This window comes from Pelodiscus sinensis, chromosome 9 (assembly GCF_049634645.1).
Source record: "Pelodiscus sinensis isolate JC-2024 chromosome 9, ASM4963464v1, whole genome shotgun sequence".
Taxonomy (NCBI): domain Eukaryota; kingdom Metazoa; phylum Chordata; order Testudines; family Trionychidae; genus Pelodiscus; species Pelodiscus sinensis.
Window position 1 is genome coordinate 5,743,265 of NC_134719.1, and position 21,292 is coordinate 5,764,556.

Consider the following 21,292-nt stretch of genomic DNA (forward strand, 5'->3'; position numbering starts at 1 on the left):
TTGATATTTTGCACCACCTAGTGGCTGGCTGCATTGCAACACTGATCTATTGATGGTATGGTGCACCTGGCGTCACCATTGGATCTGAAACCTTGAGGGAGAGAGATGGGAGGGACAGCGTTTTATATTTCCTTTGGGGCTATTGTTTAAGATTTTTACCAGTGTCCACCATGGAGTGCTTAGAAATGGGGTCCCATAAGAAAAAGTTGTGGAGGATGACCTGCCACAGAAATTATAGAAAAACCTAGATAGGCAGATCCCCAAAGTCACACATGGTCTCTTTCAGGATTGGTCTACACGGTGGATTTTTTTTTGGCACCAGTGGAGCTACATTTATGTAGCTACAGCACTGATGCACTAGTGCAAGCTTCTAGGGTATGTCTAGACTACATGCCTCTGCTGACAGGCATGTAAATTAGACTACCCGACATAGTCAATGAAGAGGAGATTTAAATATCCTCTGCTTCATTAAAATAAAAATGGCCACCACGCTGTGCCAGCTCAGTGCGGCAGTCAAGATGCGGATCGGTCAACAGGGGACGCCTTTGTTGACCGCTCCTGTAAACCTTGTTTCATGGGGCATAAGAGAGCGGTCAACAAAGGTGTTCCTTGTCGATCGATCCGCATTTTGCCTGCTGCGCTGTGCCGACGATTAGCTGAGCCGGCATAGCGTGGTGGCCATTTTTATGTTAATGAAGAGGGGGATATTTAAATCCCCACTTCATTGACTATGTTGGGTAGTCTAATTTACATGCCTTTGTTGGCAGAGGCATGTAGTCTAGACATACCTCTATTGTAGACGTTTTGTATATGAATCACTTGTTTATTACATGGCCACAGGTCTGCAGTAGGCAGTTTTGCACTAGCATAGCTTTACTGAGGTAGCTACACTGGCAAAAAAACTCAGGGTAGACAAGCCCCTTGTTCTATAGGAGAAGACTGGGAAACAGAGATGGGGGTTCTGTTCCTCATGTAACAACCTCCATGTGGCGGGGAACGAGGAGGACAAGTTGCATGTGGGAAGAGTCTGGAGGAGGGACCAGGAAGTCAGTCTGTATGCACATGGCTAGCGTGCTAATGGGGGCAATAACATTCCCAGCCTTTGCAGACCACTCTTAGATCTGGGGATAAAAGAGGCAGTATAAATGCCATCTATTATTTTTGTTTTTACAAGAGCAGGTACTGTTATGAGACCTATGCATAGAGAGGGATTAGTTAGAAACAGAAATGTAACCCGACATTTCTAGCCTTTTGTGGGGTTATTTTAACAGTTGGGCTCTTTATTTGTTTTCATATATTTCCACACTTCAGAACAATCCCAGGTTTGGGTCTGACTGTAATTAACGTGACTATATAAACAGAGTTTTAATGAAGCCAGTTAAAAGCAAATCAGACTAGAATCATGAGCTTTGCCGTCTACACAATATAGGAGTACGATGGGGAATGTTTCAATTTTTTTTTCATTAAACAAGCAAGTGCCCCCCCTTCTTGCTCACTGCTAGTTTGAAAAATCAAATAGAGTAGGTATAAGACTTGAAACACTATTTCCCCCCTCTCCGCAGCCCCCTCTTTCTATTTGTTTTTGTGTTGACATTGTGTTTGGCCTGGGTGGGTAAACCATTGTTCCGCATGTGTGGCTAACGGCTCTGCTCTTCAGACGCCTGCTACTTTGAACTCCTGCAGGAAGCTGCCCTGGAGCACGGGACCTTTCTGGACCAAAGTTGTAGAAAATAACCCTGCCGATGCAAAGGACAGTGGAATCAGCGTGGGTATGTCTACACTAGCCCCCTATTTCGAACTAGGGAGGCTAATGTAGGGATTCGAAGTTGCAAATGAAGCCCGGGATTTAAATATCCCGGGTTTCACTTGCATCTTCCCAGGCGCCGCCATTTTTAAATCCCCCCTTAGTCTGAACTCCGTGCCCGCGGCTACGTGCGGCATGGAGTAGGTAGTTCGAATTAGGATTTCTAATTCGAACTACCGTTACTCCTTGGGGAACGAGGTGTACCAGTAGTTCGAATTAGAGATTCTAATTTGAACTACCTACTCCGTGTTGCGTGTAACCGTGGGTACGGAGTTCGGACTAAGGGACATTTAAAAATGGCGGCTCCCCGGAATATGCAAATGAAGCCCGGGATATTTAAATCCTGGGCTTCATTTGCAACTTCGAATGCCTACATTAGCCTCCCTAGTTCCAACTAGGGGGCTAGTGTAGACATACCCTGTCATTCCTTCTGTGCCATTGACATCAGCATGCTGTGGGATCAAGCGCACGACAGTATGCGCTGAAGACGCTTAAGGATTTTGAACATAAAACAGTTCCCATATTAAGAAAGGGATGTTTGTATTTCTTAGTTTCTAAAATCCTTGGCTCTGGCTTTGAGTTCATTTATCCCCATAGAAGTCCACTGAGGTCAGTGTGCCATGGGGTGCACATGGCACTAGTGCATGATCGGCACCCATTGACTTCAGGATAGAGATTAAGGCCTTAAATTACTTGGGACCCATCTTCTAGTGAGACTGTTTCCCTCTCAGAACAGTAGCTCCACAATGAAGATCAACAGATACTCAGAAGAGGTTGCCGACTGTTCAGTCTCCATAAGGGAAACTTAATTTTGTAAGGTCAGTGGTTGATTAATATGAGGGCAAAGTAAGACTACAGATGCACATACATGTGTCAAGAGATGTTGATTAAAAGCCATCTAGAGTGCACAAGAGGCACTTTGTATTCAGATAAATAAATAATTAACACACTTGAACCTCTTTATTCTAGAAAATACTGGGAAATGAGGTATCTGAATCATAGAATCATAGAACCCTGGAACTGGAAAGGATCTCGAGAGATCAAGTCCAGTCCCTTATCCTTATGGCAGGACCAAGCACCATCTAGATCGGGGTGGGCAATAATTTTTGCCCGAGGCCACTTCAAAAATTTAGTAGTAGTGAAGTAGTGGAGTAGTAAGAAGTAGTGGGGCCTAAATGGGAAGGGGCGGGGCCTAAAAAGGAAGGGATGCGCCCATATCATGATTGGTCCGGGGGTGAGGGAGCCTCTTTGTCCCACCTTCCCAGTAGGCACCTGTGCCCTGGAAGAAGCTTGGCACGCTCCCCCACCGCCGGGCCAATCAGGGGGTGGGGGTGGGGGAGTGCAGGAAACCTTCTTCCACCCTGCGAGGACATGTGGCACTTTGAAGCACCGTAGGGCTCTTCACAGGGCTGGGGCAGGGTGAAGGAAGCTTCACGCAGCTCCTCCGCCCTCAGGCACTGATTGGCCTGGGGGCACAGGAACACATGAAACCTCCTCTGCTCTCCCCCCGTCCTGCGAGCAGTGCGTGGCGCTTCAAAGAGTCACATGCTCCCAGCAGGGTGGGAGGAGGAGTCACACGCTGCCCCGCCCCTAGAACCTGATTGGCCTTGGGGAGAGGGAGCAGCAGGGCATCCACGGGCCGGATCCACCTCTTGGCGGGCAGAATCTGGCCCGTGGAAGCCCTTTTGCCTACCCCTGGTCTAGATCATCCCTGACAGGTGTCTGTCTAACCTGCTCTTAAATATCTCCAGTGATAGAGATTCCACGACCCTCCTAGGCAATTATTCCAGTGTTTAACCACCCTCACAGTTAGGAATTTTTTCCTAATGTCCAACCTAAATCTCCCTTGATGCAATTTAAACCCATTGCTCCTTGTCCTAGCATCAGAAGCCAAGGAGAACAGTTTTTCTCCCTCCTCCTTATAACATTCTTTTAGATCCTTGAAAACAGCTACCATGTCCACTCTCAGTCTTCTCTTTTCCAAACTAAGCAAGCTCAAGTCCTTCAGCCTTTCCTTATAGCTCATGTTTTCTAGGTCTTTAATCATTTTTGTTGCTCTTCTCTGGACCTTCTCCAATTTTTCCACATCTTTCTTGAAATGTGGTGCTCAGAACTGGACATAATACTGCAAATGGGGCCCAATAAGCGCAGAGTAGAGCGGAAGAATGACTTCTCGTGTCTTGCTCACAACACTCCTGTTAATGCACACCAGAATCATGTTTGCTTTTTTTGCAACTGTAACAGTAAGTAGGGACTATAAACTCAAGAAAATCCTTTATCTAGATATATGAAAGGTGTGAATCGAAATAAACTTAGTGAAGTATTGCTTCACACGGGACCAAAGGGAAGGAGCAGCGAGGTTAAATTAACTAAAGAAAATATGTAGGTGAAAGTATCGCAACAGTGAGAGCTGTCAGGTTTTTCCAGAAAGCAGGAGAGAACTCATCTTTCATAGTCCTTTGAATCAGGAAGGTCAAAACACTAGATCTACTCTAGAGAACAGTTATTCCTGGCAGAGGGGATAGTTTAAGTGATGGCTAGCCTAGCTTTTGGAAAGAGTGTAAATAAAGCTGATTGTATCTGTGGACTAGTGATTCCTTCTTTATCTAGGGCAGAGGTGGCCCGTGGCTATAGGCCGACTCGGCTGTCGCCTAGGGCACCACCTTCAACAGCGCCCAATGATGATGTCACGGCAATGATGATGTCACGGGGTGCCCGATGATGACGTCACCCCATTGACGGCCCATTGACGGCCTTGCAGGAGGGGGCACCGATCGCGGGTTCCGCCTGGGGCGCCAGCTGCCGCAGCCCACCTCAGACCGCTCCTGGGGGTGGGGAACCTTTTTTGGGTCTGGAACCACTGATCCACAGAAACATCAGTTGGAGGTCACACACAAGTGAGAAACAAACAAAGAAATACTCACTGATGTGGCCCCTGACTGAGGAGGAGAAAGACACTCCCCATATTTCCTTTGCACACCAGAACTTAGGGGGACCCAGCCTGGTAGATTTTGTGTGCTCCAGTCCCGCAGAGGGACAACGTGTGGGGGGGGGGATGGTGGTGCTGGAGTTCCAGTATGGGCTCCCCAGTGCTTTTTTTGTGACGGTACAGCCCGGAACGGTGCACCATCACCTATTTTCCCAGCCCACAGAAAGGGAATGTGATTTCTGCCGTGCATACCGGCACCTGTTTTCCTGGGTGGCTCGGCTCCTGGCGGAAGCTTGCTTGAGACGCGCATGTTTTCTTCCAGCTTCCAGTGCAGCGCTGTGGCTCTTGAAGGGGCGGGGACCAAATTTTGGCCCCCAGTGTGGGTTTTTTTTGGCTCAACACATGTTCCTTTTTTTTTCTTGCTCAACAACTCTGCCCTAGAGTATCGGCACCTTTTTTCTCACAAAAAAAAACACTGAGGCTCCCCAGTGCTGGGGGGAACCTTGAGCTTCAAAGGCCAGATCCATGCAAGCCAGGGGCTACATATGGCCCCCAGACCTTAGGTTCCCCTCCGCTGATCTAGGGGTTTTACAGATTTTTGTGTATGAGATATGATCCCTTCCCACTGGCATGTCTGGGCTTCATTGTATTTGTGCTTCTGAATTGTTTGTTGCTCCGTTTGGTTAGCTTATTCTATTGTTGAGAGCAATGGGGCTGTGAAATCCGAAGTGACAGCCGAGGAAGCTGAACAGTCATATTTCTGCACGGTCAAATATTTGGCAGGCAAGAATTTTGCAAAGTAATGGCTCCATGTCTTTTTCTGGCACAGGCCAGAGGAAAGAAGCAAACAAAAGTGGCATAATATTGACTGTCTGCTCTACGGCTGCCTAGTTACACAGGTTTACAGTAGCTTCTCGAGCAGGAAAGCTGCCAAGAAGTGGGCGTGGGGGAAGCAAATTGCAGTCATTGTTACAGAGGAGCCGAGCACTGGAGTGAGGCACACCTGAAGACCTTGTTGCTAAGGCGGATCTCTGTGGTACCAGAGCGATTAGTAACATTTCTTGGCTCAGACAGAGTGTTCCTTGAGTAAGGCACAGCATGGAAGAAAGAAGGGCTGTGTTTGTTGGGGAACTAGGCTAACAGAGAATTTGGGGCAGAGTGACATAAGAGACAAATTAATGATTCTTTACAAACTATTTGCCCGCTCTAGTCTGGAGTGCGGCTGCTTTTCAAGTTGCCTCCACTGTATTTATCTCCTGTCCCCAAATATTAAAATGTATCCCTGGTGCAATAGGGTTGCATTTATTGTCAGTACATCAGATATATGTGGGCCAGCAGGACAACTTAGGTTAGGGAAGCTTATTCATGTAAGTGATGAGTGTCTTTATTTTCTGAGTGAGCGCTTTCTACAATTTTTTTAAAATATGTCATTATTTTTAATAATATATTCCCCAAGAAGGGCCCCCAGTATGAGACCAGCTACTTCGCGGTGGCCGAGAATTCTACTGACTATGGATATTGATTCAGAATCTAATGCTGACAAGATTTATGGATGAATTCATCTCATTGCCCTTGCCTCCCACGGATAAACTCTAATAAAAAGATGCGTGGAGCCTCATTCCTTCCCCTGCGGGATCCTGGATGCCACTTGTATGTGGATAATTGCTAGGAGAGAACCTTTTATTTTGACGCCAGATTTCTGACGTGGCAACATGGGGTGCCGCAAAACCAACACCCCATCCCCAACAATCCACAAAATTTGGCTGCAAAAATAGCCCAGCCTGGAAGGCCAGTGCTATGGACTTTGTGGAGCTATAAAATACTGATGAAAAGGATGGGGAGGCGCCGTCAGAACAAGGCGCACAGTTGCAGTTAGCTGGTTGCAGAGAGAGAGAAGACGACCATGGTCATGGAAGCTAATTGGAATTGAGGGTGTGCTGCACATTGTCAGGTTGGAACATTTGGTGCACTCTTAGGCTATGTCTAGACTACATCCCTCTTCCAAACGAGGGATGTAAATTAGACATATCGAAGTTGCAAATGAAGCCAGGATTTGAATTTCCTATGTTTCATTTGCATAATCGTGTCACGGCTTTTTTTTTGAAAAACACTATTTCGAAAGTGAAACCGCAGACTAGATGTGGTTCTTTCGAAAAGAAAAGCCTTTTTCAAAAGATCCTATAAACCTCATTTTTTTTGAGGAGTAGAGGATCTTTCAAAAAAGGCTTTTCTTTTCAAAATAGTTTTTCGAAAAAACACCGTAACGTGTTTATGCAAATGAAGCATGAGAAATTCAAATCCCGGCTTCATTTGCAATTTTGAAATGTCTAATTTACATCCCTCTTTCAAAAGAGGGATATAGCTTAGATGTACCCTTAGGCTGTGTCTAGACTGGCAAGTTTTTCCGCAAAATCATCTGCTTTTGCAGAAAAACTTGCCAGCTGTCTACACTGGCCGCTTGAATTTCCGCAAAAGCACTGACGATCTCATGTAAGATTGTCAGTACTTTTGCAGAAATACTATGCTGCTCCCATTCGGGTAAAAGTCTTTTTCCGAAAAACTTTTGCGCAAAAGGGCCAGTGTAGACAGCAGAGATTTGTTTTCTGCAAAAAATCCCCAATCGCGAAAATGGCGACTGGGGCTTTTTTACAGAAAAGCGCGTCTAGATTGGCCACGGACGCTTTTCCACAAAAAGTGCTTTTGCGGAAAAGCGTCCTGCCAATCTAGACACACTTTTCCAAAAATGCTTTTAACGGAAAACTTTTCCGTTAAAAGCATTTCCGGAAAATCATGCCAGTGTAGACGTAGCCTTAGGGTGTGTCTACACTGCACCGTTACTTCGAGATAACTAGCGTTATTCTGAAATAACAATGTGAGAGTCAACACAGCCATTCCATTATTTCAAAATAATTTCAAAATAACGGACGGCTTATTCCAAAATCTGTAAACCTCATTCTACAAGGAACAATGCTTATTCCGAAATAGCTATTTCAAAATAAGGCTTGGGTAGATACTCCACTGCTGCTATTTCAAAATAGCCCCCCCCCCCAAGGCCAGTCTAAGTTTTTCCTCCTGGAGGTCTAAATCAAGACAGCAAGATACACTAGGGAAGCCTGTCTCGGACTAATTTTGAGGCTTCCCTGCAGTGTAGATGTGCTATTTTGAAATAAGCTATTTCAAAGTAACTATTCCAGAATAGCTTATTTTGAAATAAGCATTCAGTGTAGACAATGAAGCTTCCCATCATGCATTAGAACCTGTTTGCATGTGACAGGTTCTTCTATTGTTTGGGGGTTTCATGGATAGATAATCAAGACTCCAGTGTTTGTATCCTGGCCCTAACACTGACCTTGAGCAAGCATCGTCGTCGTGCATGATTTTTGCTTATAACGTTTTGCACACAATGCTTCAGTCCCACAGTGAAGGCTGCATTACTCAGACAAATGTGTTTATCCCTTAAATTCTCACTCTGTGCAGTATATTAAAAATGTTTGCACAATTTTACCCTATTCCCCACTGGTCGGACGTGCCAAAGGGATGGAGGAACTGAAGGTGGTGGTAACCAGTGGTGATAATTCCTTCTGGGTGCTTGGGCCACGATCCCTCATATCTGCTCTTGTGATTTTTTCCACCTCTTTCACCCCTGCTGTGACAACACTGAAGCCCCTTGAAATCTCTCCTCTATTTGTCCTCCTCAGACCATCTTCATCTTTCCTTCCACAGGATATAGCTTCCTCAGATCCTCCTCCTTTTACACAGAGAAACATCTAGGGATTGCACTAACTGGTTCAATTAGCTATTGTGTGTCTACAGTTCAGCTTCCTACCTCTTCCATGGAAGTTGCTTACCCTCTTAAGCTGCGAGTTCCCTGGGACACGAGCCTTATCCTCCACGTTTTGCCCATTATGTAGAAATAAATAAAGACCTGAGAATAATCTCCCATCCCTAGATTACAATGGCCTAAAATTGATGGAATTTTTTTCTTAACATACACTTGGTTGAGAATTGTCATCCGGTGACCTGAGACGCACACAACCATTGATATAATAAAACCTCAGCTAAGCATGCCAAGAAAATCAACATCTAGCTTACATAGTTTGTCCCAGGGGGGAAATATAGTTAATACTGAGGTTTAAAATATCTGAGTCCCTGAATTTTAAAACTCCATCAGCACTTGGGAAGAGGGGGGAGTGTGTTACAAATAGCCTTAGCAAGAGGGAGGTTACATATACACACACACACACAAATATACACAGATACACAATGTAACGTAACTCCAAAGATCTCTGCAGAGCTCTGTCTGACATGATCTCAGCTCTTGATCCCCTTGTATTTATAGAAAGCAAGAATTAAATAATAGTAATAATAATAATAAAACTTGCCCCATTCTGAGATCGCCTTATAATAAAAATAGGGTATGTTGGAAGCAAAGAATAGGAAAGGTTGCCTGGGGGGGTGCCCCGCTGCTTTTTAAGTAGCCTGGCTAGAAAGATTTATGTCAAGAGCAACAGAAGGTTGGAAATAAAATAATGCCATTGGTGTTACGGTCTCTCGTTCAGCCGAGTGAGATGGCTTTTTCATGTGCCTTGTTGAAAACCCAACATGAAAAAGGGGGCAGGAAATAAAAATCACACACCATTACGGGAGATTTACAAAAGCCGGGACCAAATAAATATTTATTTCATTCTGGAGAGGGACTGCTCCACTTGGTGATAAACCTCTTCCCATCCATAGTCAGAGTCTTTTCTATTCTCCAGAAAAGTGGCTTTCCTTTCTGAGGCCAATATCATTTTACTCCGGTCATAGCCCGAGTAGGCCTTGTATATGGCTGCTTCACAGGGGATGGAGGCTCACTGGAGCCACCTCACCACCTGAAGAGAAGGATTGGAGCTGTTCTTTTCCTGCTTGAGAAGAGAAGCCAGCAGGGCTTTCAAAGGGAGCTATGGGGAGGATACGGGTTATAAGAGCACCACAGCGTGTGCTTGGAGGGAGCAAGGTCAGGCTGTGTGTAGAAGCGGTAAAGAGGAAGTCAGTAATGGAAGGCTGACTAAAGGAGGATGAGCCACGTGGAAGGAGCCTGAGGTGGTGTTTGAGGGGGCAGGAGAAAAGACGTAGAACTGCTTGGGGCAGGAGACGGGAGGAGTTTCCAGGCCCTGTGTGGTCAGAGTGAGCAGGGAGTGCTTAGCTTCCCAGAGTGCTCAGAGGTGAGGGAGTTTGATAGTGCAGCCATGGTGTTTAGAACAATCCGGCATCCCTTTCTCGTGAAAGAGGAAGGAGGGAAGTGCCTCCTTTCACAGAACTCCCTTTAATCAGGCCTCCTCCCCCTCTGCCTCATTTCCTTCCTGTGCTCTTTTATCCAATCTCCTTGCTAATGGGCCCATTAGCTTCCCAGCCCCGATCTTATCTGGTAAATCAAGCCCTTCCTGAGGCCTGCTTGGTTAAAACAGTGACAGAACACTGGTGCAGTTACAGATTCCCAACACTCGGTCGTACGGAAGCTCAGGTCCAAAAACAACCCAATCTCTGATGAGCTCGTTTTATTTTTTCTAATTGACTCAGAGAAATCACCCCAGCCTTGAAATCTTTCCGTTTGAAGCCAGGCCTTCACGAGCTGGACACTGGCCTAATGAGCAAACACAAGCTTTAACTATTGTAGAAGAGAGTCTACAGAAATGTGTGCAAGAGAATGCACATATTCTGAATGTAGGAATGGTTATTAGAAGCCCAATGTTATTAGGACAGGAGTAGGGATCCTACCGCCTGTGCGCCAACTTGAGCTTATTGCTTAAATTCATCTCTGGTCATACCCTGCTCCCCAGTAGTAGAATTGGGCAGGTAGAATGGGGCAAACCTGAAGGACTCAAACACCAGTAAATCTTCTAGTAATTAATATTTAGCACATCCTGGTGCTTTACTGCAAAACAAAGGACAGATACAATGGAATTAAGCTTAATGATCTTTGCCCAGTAGGGGCTGATTTAAAGACTAGCTCTTTGAAGTTCTTTGAGGCTGGTATCATGTTTGTTCTGTGCTCTGTATACCTAGCACAATGAGACTCTGATTTATGAGTGAGGTCCTCATGCAAATAACAAATAATGATCATGTCCGTTTATGGGAAAGTCACATGAAATAGTCTCCAATGAATCAGATCCAGGGAGAGGACTAGCCAGAGCTAGCGCTTCAAGTCTGGAAACTCAGATCTGGACTTTGGAAGGAGAAACCACTGGAAATTGAACCTAGACAAATTAAGATTAGTGAAGAATGAATAATATTTATTCTATTTTTCCACACCATGCATGATTTTCTAGACCTCTAGCATATCCCCCTACCCCTTTAGTCATTTCTTTTCCAAGATGAAAAGTCCCCGTCTTGTTAATCTCTCTTCATATGGAAGCTGTTCCTTACCCCCCAGTTGCCCTTCTTGTCCCTTTTCCAAATCCAATATATCTTTTTTAGATGGGGTGACCAAATATGCATTCAATATTCAAGATGTGGGCCTCCCATGCCTTTATATGGAGGCAATATGGTATTTTATCTTATTATCTACTCCTTTCCTAATGATTCCCAATATTCTGTTAGCTATTTAGTTTTCAGACTGCCAGTGAACATTGAGCAGACGTTTTCATGGACCCACCCACAAGGACTCTAAGATCTGTTTCTTGAGTGCTATTTTAGACCCCATCATTTTTGTATCTATAATTGGGATTATATTTTTCCATGTGCATTATTTTGCACTTACCAACATAGAATTCCATCTGCCCTTGCGTTGCCCAAGCTCCCAGTTTTGAGAGATCCCTTTGTAACTCTTTGCAGTCAATTTTGGATTAGTCCCTGTTTACCCCTTTTTCAAGAACATTTATAAGAAGTTTAACAGCAGTGATCCAAATGTAAATCCCAGCAGCACAACATTCATTTCTACTCTTCCCTCCTCCCCCTCCTTATTTTAAGTGGAGTACCTGGCAATGTTTTCATGATGATCCAACGATTTTTCAGTTACCGGAATGCCCAGCCTTTTGTTATACTTAATCACCTGCCTCCCTCTTTTTATAACAAACTCCCTGTTCCAAAGGCAAAACCGCAAGCAGCTCAAACTCTGTTGCATTTAAGAACTGCCTCGGGAGCTGCAGCTTTAAGCAGACCTCAAGTATGAAATCCAGGGGCTCAAACTCAGGAGGGGGCCTGCTGCCTCCCTAGCCCCCCATAAATGGCGCCCTTGAAATATGTGTTAACTATTTATGCTAAACAGTGTGTTGCCCTGTTTTTGGCTGTGACACTAGGAGTAAATTTCCCAGAGCAGAAGAAGAGCTCCGTGTAAATGGAAATGCTTGTCTTTCTTCCCAACAGAAGTTGGTTCAATAAAAGATATCTCCTCACCCAGCTTGTCTCTGTAACATTGCCCCTCAGTTAATCAGCATTGGCTTGCATAATGTCTCTGATTTTTTAAATCTCCTATATCTCTAGTTGTCCATAGATCCTAACAGGAAATAACCTGGGAGACAAAACTTATATTTCTAATATTAAGAATAGGCAGGAAATTAAAAATAATAAGTGTAGTCCCTTTGTAGTCACTATAAATCAACCAAAAAGAGGCTTAAATCTATTTTTTTTTCCTTTCACGGTCATCTTTTACTGAGGAATAAGCAACATGGGTCACAGATTCTGAGGCCAGAAGGAGTCATTTGATCACTAGTTTGATCTCTTGTATACCACAGGCTGTAGCACTTGTGTATTGATCCCAGTAATTTGAGTTTGACTAAAGCTTATCTGCACAGATTGGCCGGGGGGGGGGGGGGGGGAGAGGGTTGACAGAACGGTCAGGCCCCTGCTGAAGTGAGAGGTCCAGTTCCATGCCCTGTAAGGGGTGGGGCCTTGGGTGGAAGAGGCGGGGCTAGGGGAACTAGCCTTGCCCCCGCCAGGCCTTTAGAGCCACCTAGAGTGCACTGCTTGGGGTTCCAGTGGTGATTTAAAGGGCCCACAGGTCTGACTGCCACCCCTGCCACAGTAGCAGTGGACAGGAGAAACAGACCCTTTTGAATTGCCAGGTCCTGGGGCAATTGTCCTCTCCTCTCTCACTGTTGGTGAACCAGTGCATAGATACTTATCTGTGTGCCGTAGATACTTTGCCCAAAATTCTACCTTATCCCAAATATGCGCCTTTTCCCAGCCATTATGATTCACTTTTGCTCCTCCCTGCACTTCCTGGTTCTGATCTGGGTTGGTAAGTGGATTGGCTGGAATACCTCCCTGCACCACTGTTCTCCTCGTACTGCCAGCCTCCCAAAAAGCACCCAAACGATCCTGCAAGAAAGCCAATTCTCATGACATCTCCAGTCCAACATTGTGGTCCCAAGACCTGAGGAGAAGATTTCAGATAAGCATCTGAAGCTTGTGCTGCCTGGGACATGCACACCAAGCTCTCATCTCTCTGAGATGAGATCTGGGACTCGCTAGCGCAGTGCAATTTCCAAGCCTGGAGCAACTCATGGCCATGAGAACTTTCCAAGACATAAAAGTAGGGATAAATATTTACCTTCTTTGTCCAAGTCTCCATACTAAGAGTTGTGCTGAAACAATTATCCTTCCCTTTTAAACTGTGTTTATTTTGAGACTTATCCAGCATGAGAAAGTAGCCCCAGATTTCAGTAATGTACACCTCTTGCCCTCTGAGTAAGGGGGATATTATAAATATTAACAGCATCTTGTAGGTATTTCTGTGCTCCCTTAGGCCCATAACTGCAAATTGGCACTACAGCATAGGCTGATAATAGAGGTGGTAAAGTCTGTTGCTTGTGGTGCCAGAGTAGAAACTTTCAACCATTTTTGGGGTTTGTATTGTTGAAATGCTCACTAATGACCCACATGGAAATAACATTCATACCACAATTTAAAGACCTGGTTGGTGGTTTTTCATCTAGAGATGGATACACTTGGCAGAGGCCATTTTTCCCACCAACTTAAGTTTTTGCACAGTTGATTTTAATAAAAGAAAAACAACTTTAAACAAACTAGAAAACTATGTCCCCCAATGTTTTCCAACTTCCTGTGACAGCCCTTACACTCCAGTTCTCTTTTTGCCTATAGCCTCTGGTTGCCATGTTGTACTTATTATATTCCCTCTTTTAAAAAGTCATGCCTGGTAATGATAAAGTGGAGGTGCCTGTAACATACGAGCTATGTGTTTCAAAACTACACATAGCTGGAGTAAATCAGCAGAGCACCAGTTCCAACCAGATGAGGATCTGGGACATATTTGTAGTTGGTCAGGTGAGTTAGTTAGTAGTGGTATTATTGACCGTTTACAGAAGCCCCTACCGAAGATCAGGACTTCACTGAACAAGACCCTGGTCTACACTAGGACCTTATTCCAAAATACCCGCCCCCATTTGAATTTATAAGCAGTGCGACCACACTACCAAGCTCGTTATTTCGAAAGAACAGGCCACGGAATTCCAGCTCTGTACTCCTGCTTTTCATGAGGAATAATGCTAATTTCAAAATAACAGTGTGGATGCCCTGGTGTCGTTAATTTGAACAGCTCCCCACAGTGCTTCTTAGGGCTCTAAGTGCAAGGGAGCGTGTCTACATTAAAGGACCCTGCCTTGGACTAATTTCAATGCTTCCCCATCGCGAGGCCACGCCAGCTTGAATTTGTTAAATCAGGAGTTCTCAAGTTGAATGTAGTAATTTCAAAAAAGTTTCCTAGTGTAGGCATGGCCAAGGCGTGTAACAATCCCTGCTCAAAACAATGTAAAGGGACAAGACAGGTGAAGGAAATATTGAAATTGGTGGGGAGCTGAAGCACAGGAGGTTTAGGGCTTATCTATGAAACCTAGTCTGCATGAATTGTCATATAAATTCTAATTCCCACAATGTTTTGCACACTTAGGCTTCATTTAAATTTAAATGGCTGCCCCGCTCTGTCGATCAGCTGTTTGTCGGCAGATCGGGGCAGTCTGGACGCTCCCCTGCCGACATGAAAGCCCTTTATCAACCTCCCCGGTAAACCTCATCCTACGAGGCATAACGGGGAGGTCGATAAAGGGCTTTCAGGTCAGCGCAGGAGTGTCCAGACTAGCGTGCTGAGCTGACAAACAGCTGATCAGCTGTTTGTCTGCTCAGCGCAGCAGCCATTTAAATTTAAATGAAGCCGTGATTATTTAAATCGCGGCTTCATTTCCCTTTGCCGATCAGCCTAATCTACATGGCTCCATTGATAGAGCCATGTAGTTTAGACACACCCTTATTGGCCCATATGCACCCTGTTGGCATGCACTAAAAGTTCCCTAGGACATAAACTGCATCTTATTAAAATGTCCTGGAGAACTTTTAGTGAATGTCCACATGGTCCCCATTGGCCAGTTAGGGTGTATCTATACAGCAAAGTTATTTCAGAATAACAGCCGTTATTCTGAAATAACTATGTGAGCATCTATACAGCAATTCTGTTATTTCCAAATAGTTTCAAAACAACAGACGGCTTATTCCGACTTCTGTAAACCTCATTCTATGAAGAATAATGCCTATTCCTAAATAGCTATCTCAAAATAAGGCGTGTGTAGACACTCCACTTCTGCTGTTTCGAAATAGCCCCTCTCTAGGGCCATTCTAAGTTATTCCTCCCCAGTGCTTCCTGGGGCTGTAAATCGAGATAGCACGTATACATTAGGGAAGCCTGCCTTGGACTAATTTTGAGGCTTCCCTGCAGTGTAGACGTGCTATTGCGAAATAAGCTATTTCGGAATAACTATTACGGAATAGCTTATTGCAGAATAACTGTGCAGTGTAGATGTAGCCTTAGTGTACAACACTGTAGTGTGCATTAGAATTTATAAATCAGACAAAGACACAACATTATATATGGAGCCTGTGTCAGAGCTGAGAACTGAACCCATTTATGAGTTCCAATGCAAGGCTTTATCCATAAGACAGCCCTTAAAATATAATTACAGGCCAGAGAATATTAGTCAAAATTAAGGACCAGTGTGACAGCGAGTCGGGGACCCCCCAACCCTGCACTCCGTCTACAGCAAGATGTGACTCCGCCCGCCGGTAGAATAGAGAGGATTTATTGCTTCTCAAAGATACCGCACAGCCGAGTTCGATGTGGACATCAGAGTAAGGGGGCAGGCAGCCTCAGACCTCTTGGGGTAGGGGTCTGCAGGCCTCTGAACCCCCAGTACTCGCTTAGTCTGTTCTCTTCATGTTTTCCCAGCCAAGACTGCCCCTTCTCAAAACCACAGAACACACATCCCTCAGGTAGCCACACCCCTTCCTTTGTTTAGACCCTCTTCCTGTGGTCAAGTGAGAAACTTTCGCCAGTCATTGTCTAGATGCTGGTGCTGGCGCTCAGGGGAGACCACCCACTGAGCAGTGCTTACAGACACAGGCCAATAGGGGTCACCCACAACACACATAGCAACCAGTGAGTGCCCAAGCTAGAGTGGAAAGCCCCCCTCTACATCACACCAGCAAACTACTGAAGACCAAATATAAAATAAGAATTGGCCCAAACTTTCACTCTGGTTCTGAGCCAAGCCTTTCCCTCTTTTAAATTTCTAAAACTTTGGTTAAGTCTCAATATTTTCCACTTTTTGCAGTTTTTACTTCCAATTGGAGCCAAAAATGGAAGGGCTAGAGTATCATATGACTGCCTGCTCCGGCTGGAAGTGGGTGGTCGCTGAACTCTCACAAGAGGGCTGTTCTCGTGAGACTTTCCGCTCAGAGGATTGAGCTAAGTATCATGCTGTTCTGTTGTTCTTTGTACTGAAGCTTCCAACACTTTGAAGTTGAGCCGTCCCTATAAAACCAACAGGGAACTGGGCTGGTGCCCACGAGTCTTTCATTTCTTCGATAAAAACAGGCAATACATTACATAGGAGCAGAACTGTGTACACACAGCGGAATTTCTCCAAGTGTTGTTTATTCAGGGATTTCTGCAGTATTCAGATTTTTGCAAAATAACACAAAATGGCTCATAGACCACAAGGATGATGTATTACATATTTAATACCTATTCCTCCAGTAGGTGCCCACCTCCAACTAACAAGACTGTAATTCATTTTTAAAAAAACAACCTAATTGGTTAGCTTTATACTGTGCCCTAAAGACTGATAAGTGTTGGCTTTAGCATACAGAGAGGCAACGAGTTTTAACAGATTTAAAACAAACAAAAGGAAGTATTTCTTCACACAATGCACAGTCAACCTGTGGAACTCCTTGCCAGAGGATGTTGTGAAGACCAGGACTTTAACAGGGTTCAAAAAAGAACTAGGTAAATTCATGGAGGATAGCTCCCTTAATACTTATTAGCTGGGGTGGGTAGAAATAATGTCCCCAGCCTCTTTTTGTCAGAAGCTGTGATTGGGTAACCGGGGAGGGATCATGTGATGATTCCTAGTTCTCATCATTCTCTCTGGAGCACCTGTCTTTGGCTACTGTCAGAAGACAGGATACGGGGCTAGATGGACCTTTGGGCTGACCTAGTATGGCTGCTTTTATGTTCTTGTGTAGAGCTGGGAAGGGTCTGTTGCTAGTCCAAACCATTTGTATTCCAGGCAACCACTACATGTTAAAGAATATTTAATTGCATCATAAGATGACAGCCCATGATGGTGGGCTACACTGGTGCAAGATGTCTCCATGGGGATTGGGAAGTCGGTCTGTTGGATTGGGAACATCAGTGACAGCTGCATTTGGGCCCTGATCAAGGTCAGCTCTAGCAAACCATTTTACAAGCCTCCCCACATGAAAGGGATCTCCAGTTTCTCGCTGCCCAAGAACCACTGCCCAAGAGCTGAGAGAGCCTCTTGGACACTCTTAGCAGGGACTGAATGGCTCCTGGGGAAAGAGCAACCCTTGTATTCCAGACAGAGGCACACTGGCAGGAGCTTTGCTGTGGGGGTTCTCTTTGTTTATGCGGTAGCTCAGGGATGGGCAATAATTTTTTGCTGGGGGCCACTTCAGAAATTTTTGAAGTGGCCCCAGGCCGCACTGGAAGGGGCGGAGCCTCAAGCGGAAGGGGCGGGGTCAGTATCCTTCCCTGCTTCCCCGCCCACAGACCACGATTGGTGGGGGAGTGCGTGAAGTCTTTGCCCCCACCACAGAGGTTCCCTCTAGACATCCCATGCCCCTAGAGAAGGGAGGAGACTTTGTGCATTTCCCCCACCCCCAGCCCCTAATTGGCCTGGGGACGGGAGAGTGGCAGAGCCTCCACGGGCCAGATCCAGCCAGCAAAGGCCCTTTTGCCCACTCCTGCAGTAGATGCTCTATAAATAAATAGAAGCATCAAGCCAGCACCTTTCCTGAGCCGTAAACTCAATTGAAACCTTTTAAATTAAAAGATACATCCAGTGCATGGGAGCACAAGTTGTTTACTGCACAGGGTCCTAAACTGAGACGAGCGCTTCAAGGGTCTTACTGGCATGTTATTAAACACTTTACAATGTAGCATGTTGCCAAATACCTTCCACTTAAACCAACTGCCCTTTGTGTTTTTCCAAGCCATTAATCCGGGTGATATTTTCAAGCTGACATTTTAGCTGGTGAGAAGGTTTGTTTTAAACATTGCAAGCTTTTGATCCTCCAGTTAAAATCAAGAGCTGAGTGGGGTGTTTCATCTATTTGCACTTTACGTTACAAGCACGGTAATGGTCAGAGGATTTGCACTTTCCAGTTTGTTCCTCCCCTGGTGCATGCATGACAAGTTGTGTGTGAATCCCTTTATTACCAGGTGCCTGTCACTACCGACAAGCCTGATCTCAGGCCTACACCTATCTTTCAAATATTACCCTGGTCCAGGAGGAGAGTGACAAGCCACTTCACTGTACAGGATGGCTGCTTTACACCTATCGACCAGATCCTCTGCTGACGTAAATCACCGTCACCCAGAGAAGGTTTCTGGAGAGCTGTCACACAGAGAGAAAGGCGTGTGCATCAGGAGAGCCCTGCAAATCCATGAATATCCACTTTATATCCCCAGGTATCCACATCCATGGATGCGAATGTAGATACAAATGTTGTATCTAGAATCCTGCAAATTTGCAGATATCTGCTTTATATCCGTGGATATCCAGATGTGGCTCATCTTTGCAGATACAGGTGTGGATGCGCATACAAAATTTTGCATCTGTGCAAGGCTCTATGCATCAGGAATTATCCTAGAGGAAAGCAGATTATGCCTTGCAGCTGAACTGTGAACAGGGTGGCTCTGTGATAGCTGAAGTCACATAGCGGCCAATAAAAAATGAAACCTGTTGACATTTGAATCACAATTTATAGCAAAGTGCCTGACAGCCACTGGGGGAGCTGACACAAGTCGCTTTTCACATCTGTAGCAAGCAGGGGTCAGGTTTGCAGGGGGAATTAATTTATTGAGACTTCTCATTGCTGTACTTATAAATCTGCAGCATATCATTAATCCATGAGCTGTGAACAAAGGCTGTCTTTTTCCCAAAGATAGTAATTTGTAGGGTGGGGGGAGGTTTCAATCAGTTGGATGGTGAGCAATCCAGCCAAGCTGGAAAAGAAAACAACGACTCATAGAGCAGTTGGACATGTTACTGGGGAGACAATGCCTCCAAAATTGACCAAAGAGGTTGACTTGTTATTTGGGCAGGTGGAACAGAAATCTTGCCATTTGATATAGTGCGTGTTCACTGTATTACATCCTTTCCCATTGTTGGCATCCTTTTTAAACACACCGAATGCAAACAGTGATAGAAATGTAGCCGTGTTAGTCTGATGTAGCTGAAACAAAATACAGGACTATGTAGCACTTAAGTGCTACATAGTCCTGTATTTTGTTTTGAATGCAAACAGGCTACCTGCAATTCATTTGCAGACCCTCTCCTGATGATGGGAACCAGAATGGTATAATTTACGCCGTTTAAACTAAGAGGAGCTGCAAAGTGGAGTTAAGCACCTGAAATATTGGAAAAGATAAAAAAAGCCTTTTTTTTTGCCACCTTATTTCACTGTGCCTATGTAATTGCCCATGTCCATGGAGAGAGAAAAATCTGCCAGAATCAGATTGGGTCTCCAATGAATTCTGACTCTGCAGGGGAAAAAAACAAAAAAACAGAAGGGATATTCAAATGTTGGTTCAAATCAGTAATTCCCTTGAAGTCAATGGTGTTACACTGGGGATGAATTTGGACTCATTCCCTTTTTTGTGCATGTGGTGGAATGATTTAGAAAAGTGTTGCAATTAACATTTAGCTGTTTGTTGCTATTTGCGGAGAGCTGCCAATGAAATCAGCGCAATTCAGAGCAGAGAAACAAAGCCTGTGGCCTCAGCAAATGTCTTCTACTCCAACGCCCTTAGTTATTAAGACTCTTTTAGTGCCTACGCTCCATGCATGGTACAAAGGCAAAGACTAAGACAGTCTCTGCCCCAAAGAGCTGACAGCCCAAATGCAAAAGAGGAGGAGAAACAGTCCCAAAATCACAGCCAAGGCTGGGATTAGAACCCAGAACTGATTTCCTCTCCTATGCCCCCATCACCAAGTCACATTATCTCCCTTAGCCAATCCAGCCCCTTTTGCCTCAGATTTCTTCAACATCACTGGGGCTCCCTTGATGGTCCCAAGAGAGAGACAAAGTGGCGGTGGTCACTGGCATATTTACCACCCGCTGGTTTAGACCTTCTCTTAGCAGGGCTGGACAACATGAGGGTAGCAATTGTAAGAGATTAGTCTCTGCTAGCCTTCTGCTGTGGCTACCACAGGTAGAGTTGTGTTGTTTGCAAGAGTAGAAAAGTAGGGATAAAAAATGTCCAGCAGGACAGAGATCCACAAGACAGGAGATATTCAAAAAACCAAAGCTATTTAGGCCCAATTTCTACCATCCTGAAATGAGCAAAACTCCCTTTTTACACAATGGGGCTTTTGTTCAGCTGTGGACCCTGGCGGTGTGTCTAGACTACATGGCTCTGTCGATGGAGCCATGTAGATGAGATTACTAGACATAGCAAAATGAAGCAGCAATTTAAATAATCGCTGCTTCATTTACATCAAAATGGCCGCCGCGCTGTGCCGACGATCAGCTGATCCAGCACAATGGGGCAGTCTAGACGTGCCATGGTCGACAAGGCATACCAGAGCGGTTTCACGAGGCATACCGGAGCAGTCAACAAAGGCTTCCCTTGTCGACCGCGACACATCTAGACTGCCCCGCTGTGCCGGATCAGCTGATCATCGGCCTAGCGCGGCGGCCATTTTGATGTAAATGAAGTGGCAATTATTTAAATCGTCGCTTCATTTTGCTATGTCTAGTAAACTCATCTACATGGCTCCGTCGATGGAGTCGCGTAGTCTTAGACACACCCTGGAAGTCATCCTATAGAGGCTTTTTATTCTGCACAACCCTGATGGCTCTTGGGGAACCCAGGACTGTAAGTCCCTTGTTAGTCCATCTCCAAGATGAGGGGGGTATCGCCGGCACCTACTTGCATGGTAGCACCCTAACGCCACCTGTGTATCAACCGCTCTCTTCCAGGCTATGCCTGACCTGCCTTTGCCTCACAGGTTAACAATAGGCGCGCTCTCTTTCTTGAGTCCTTT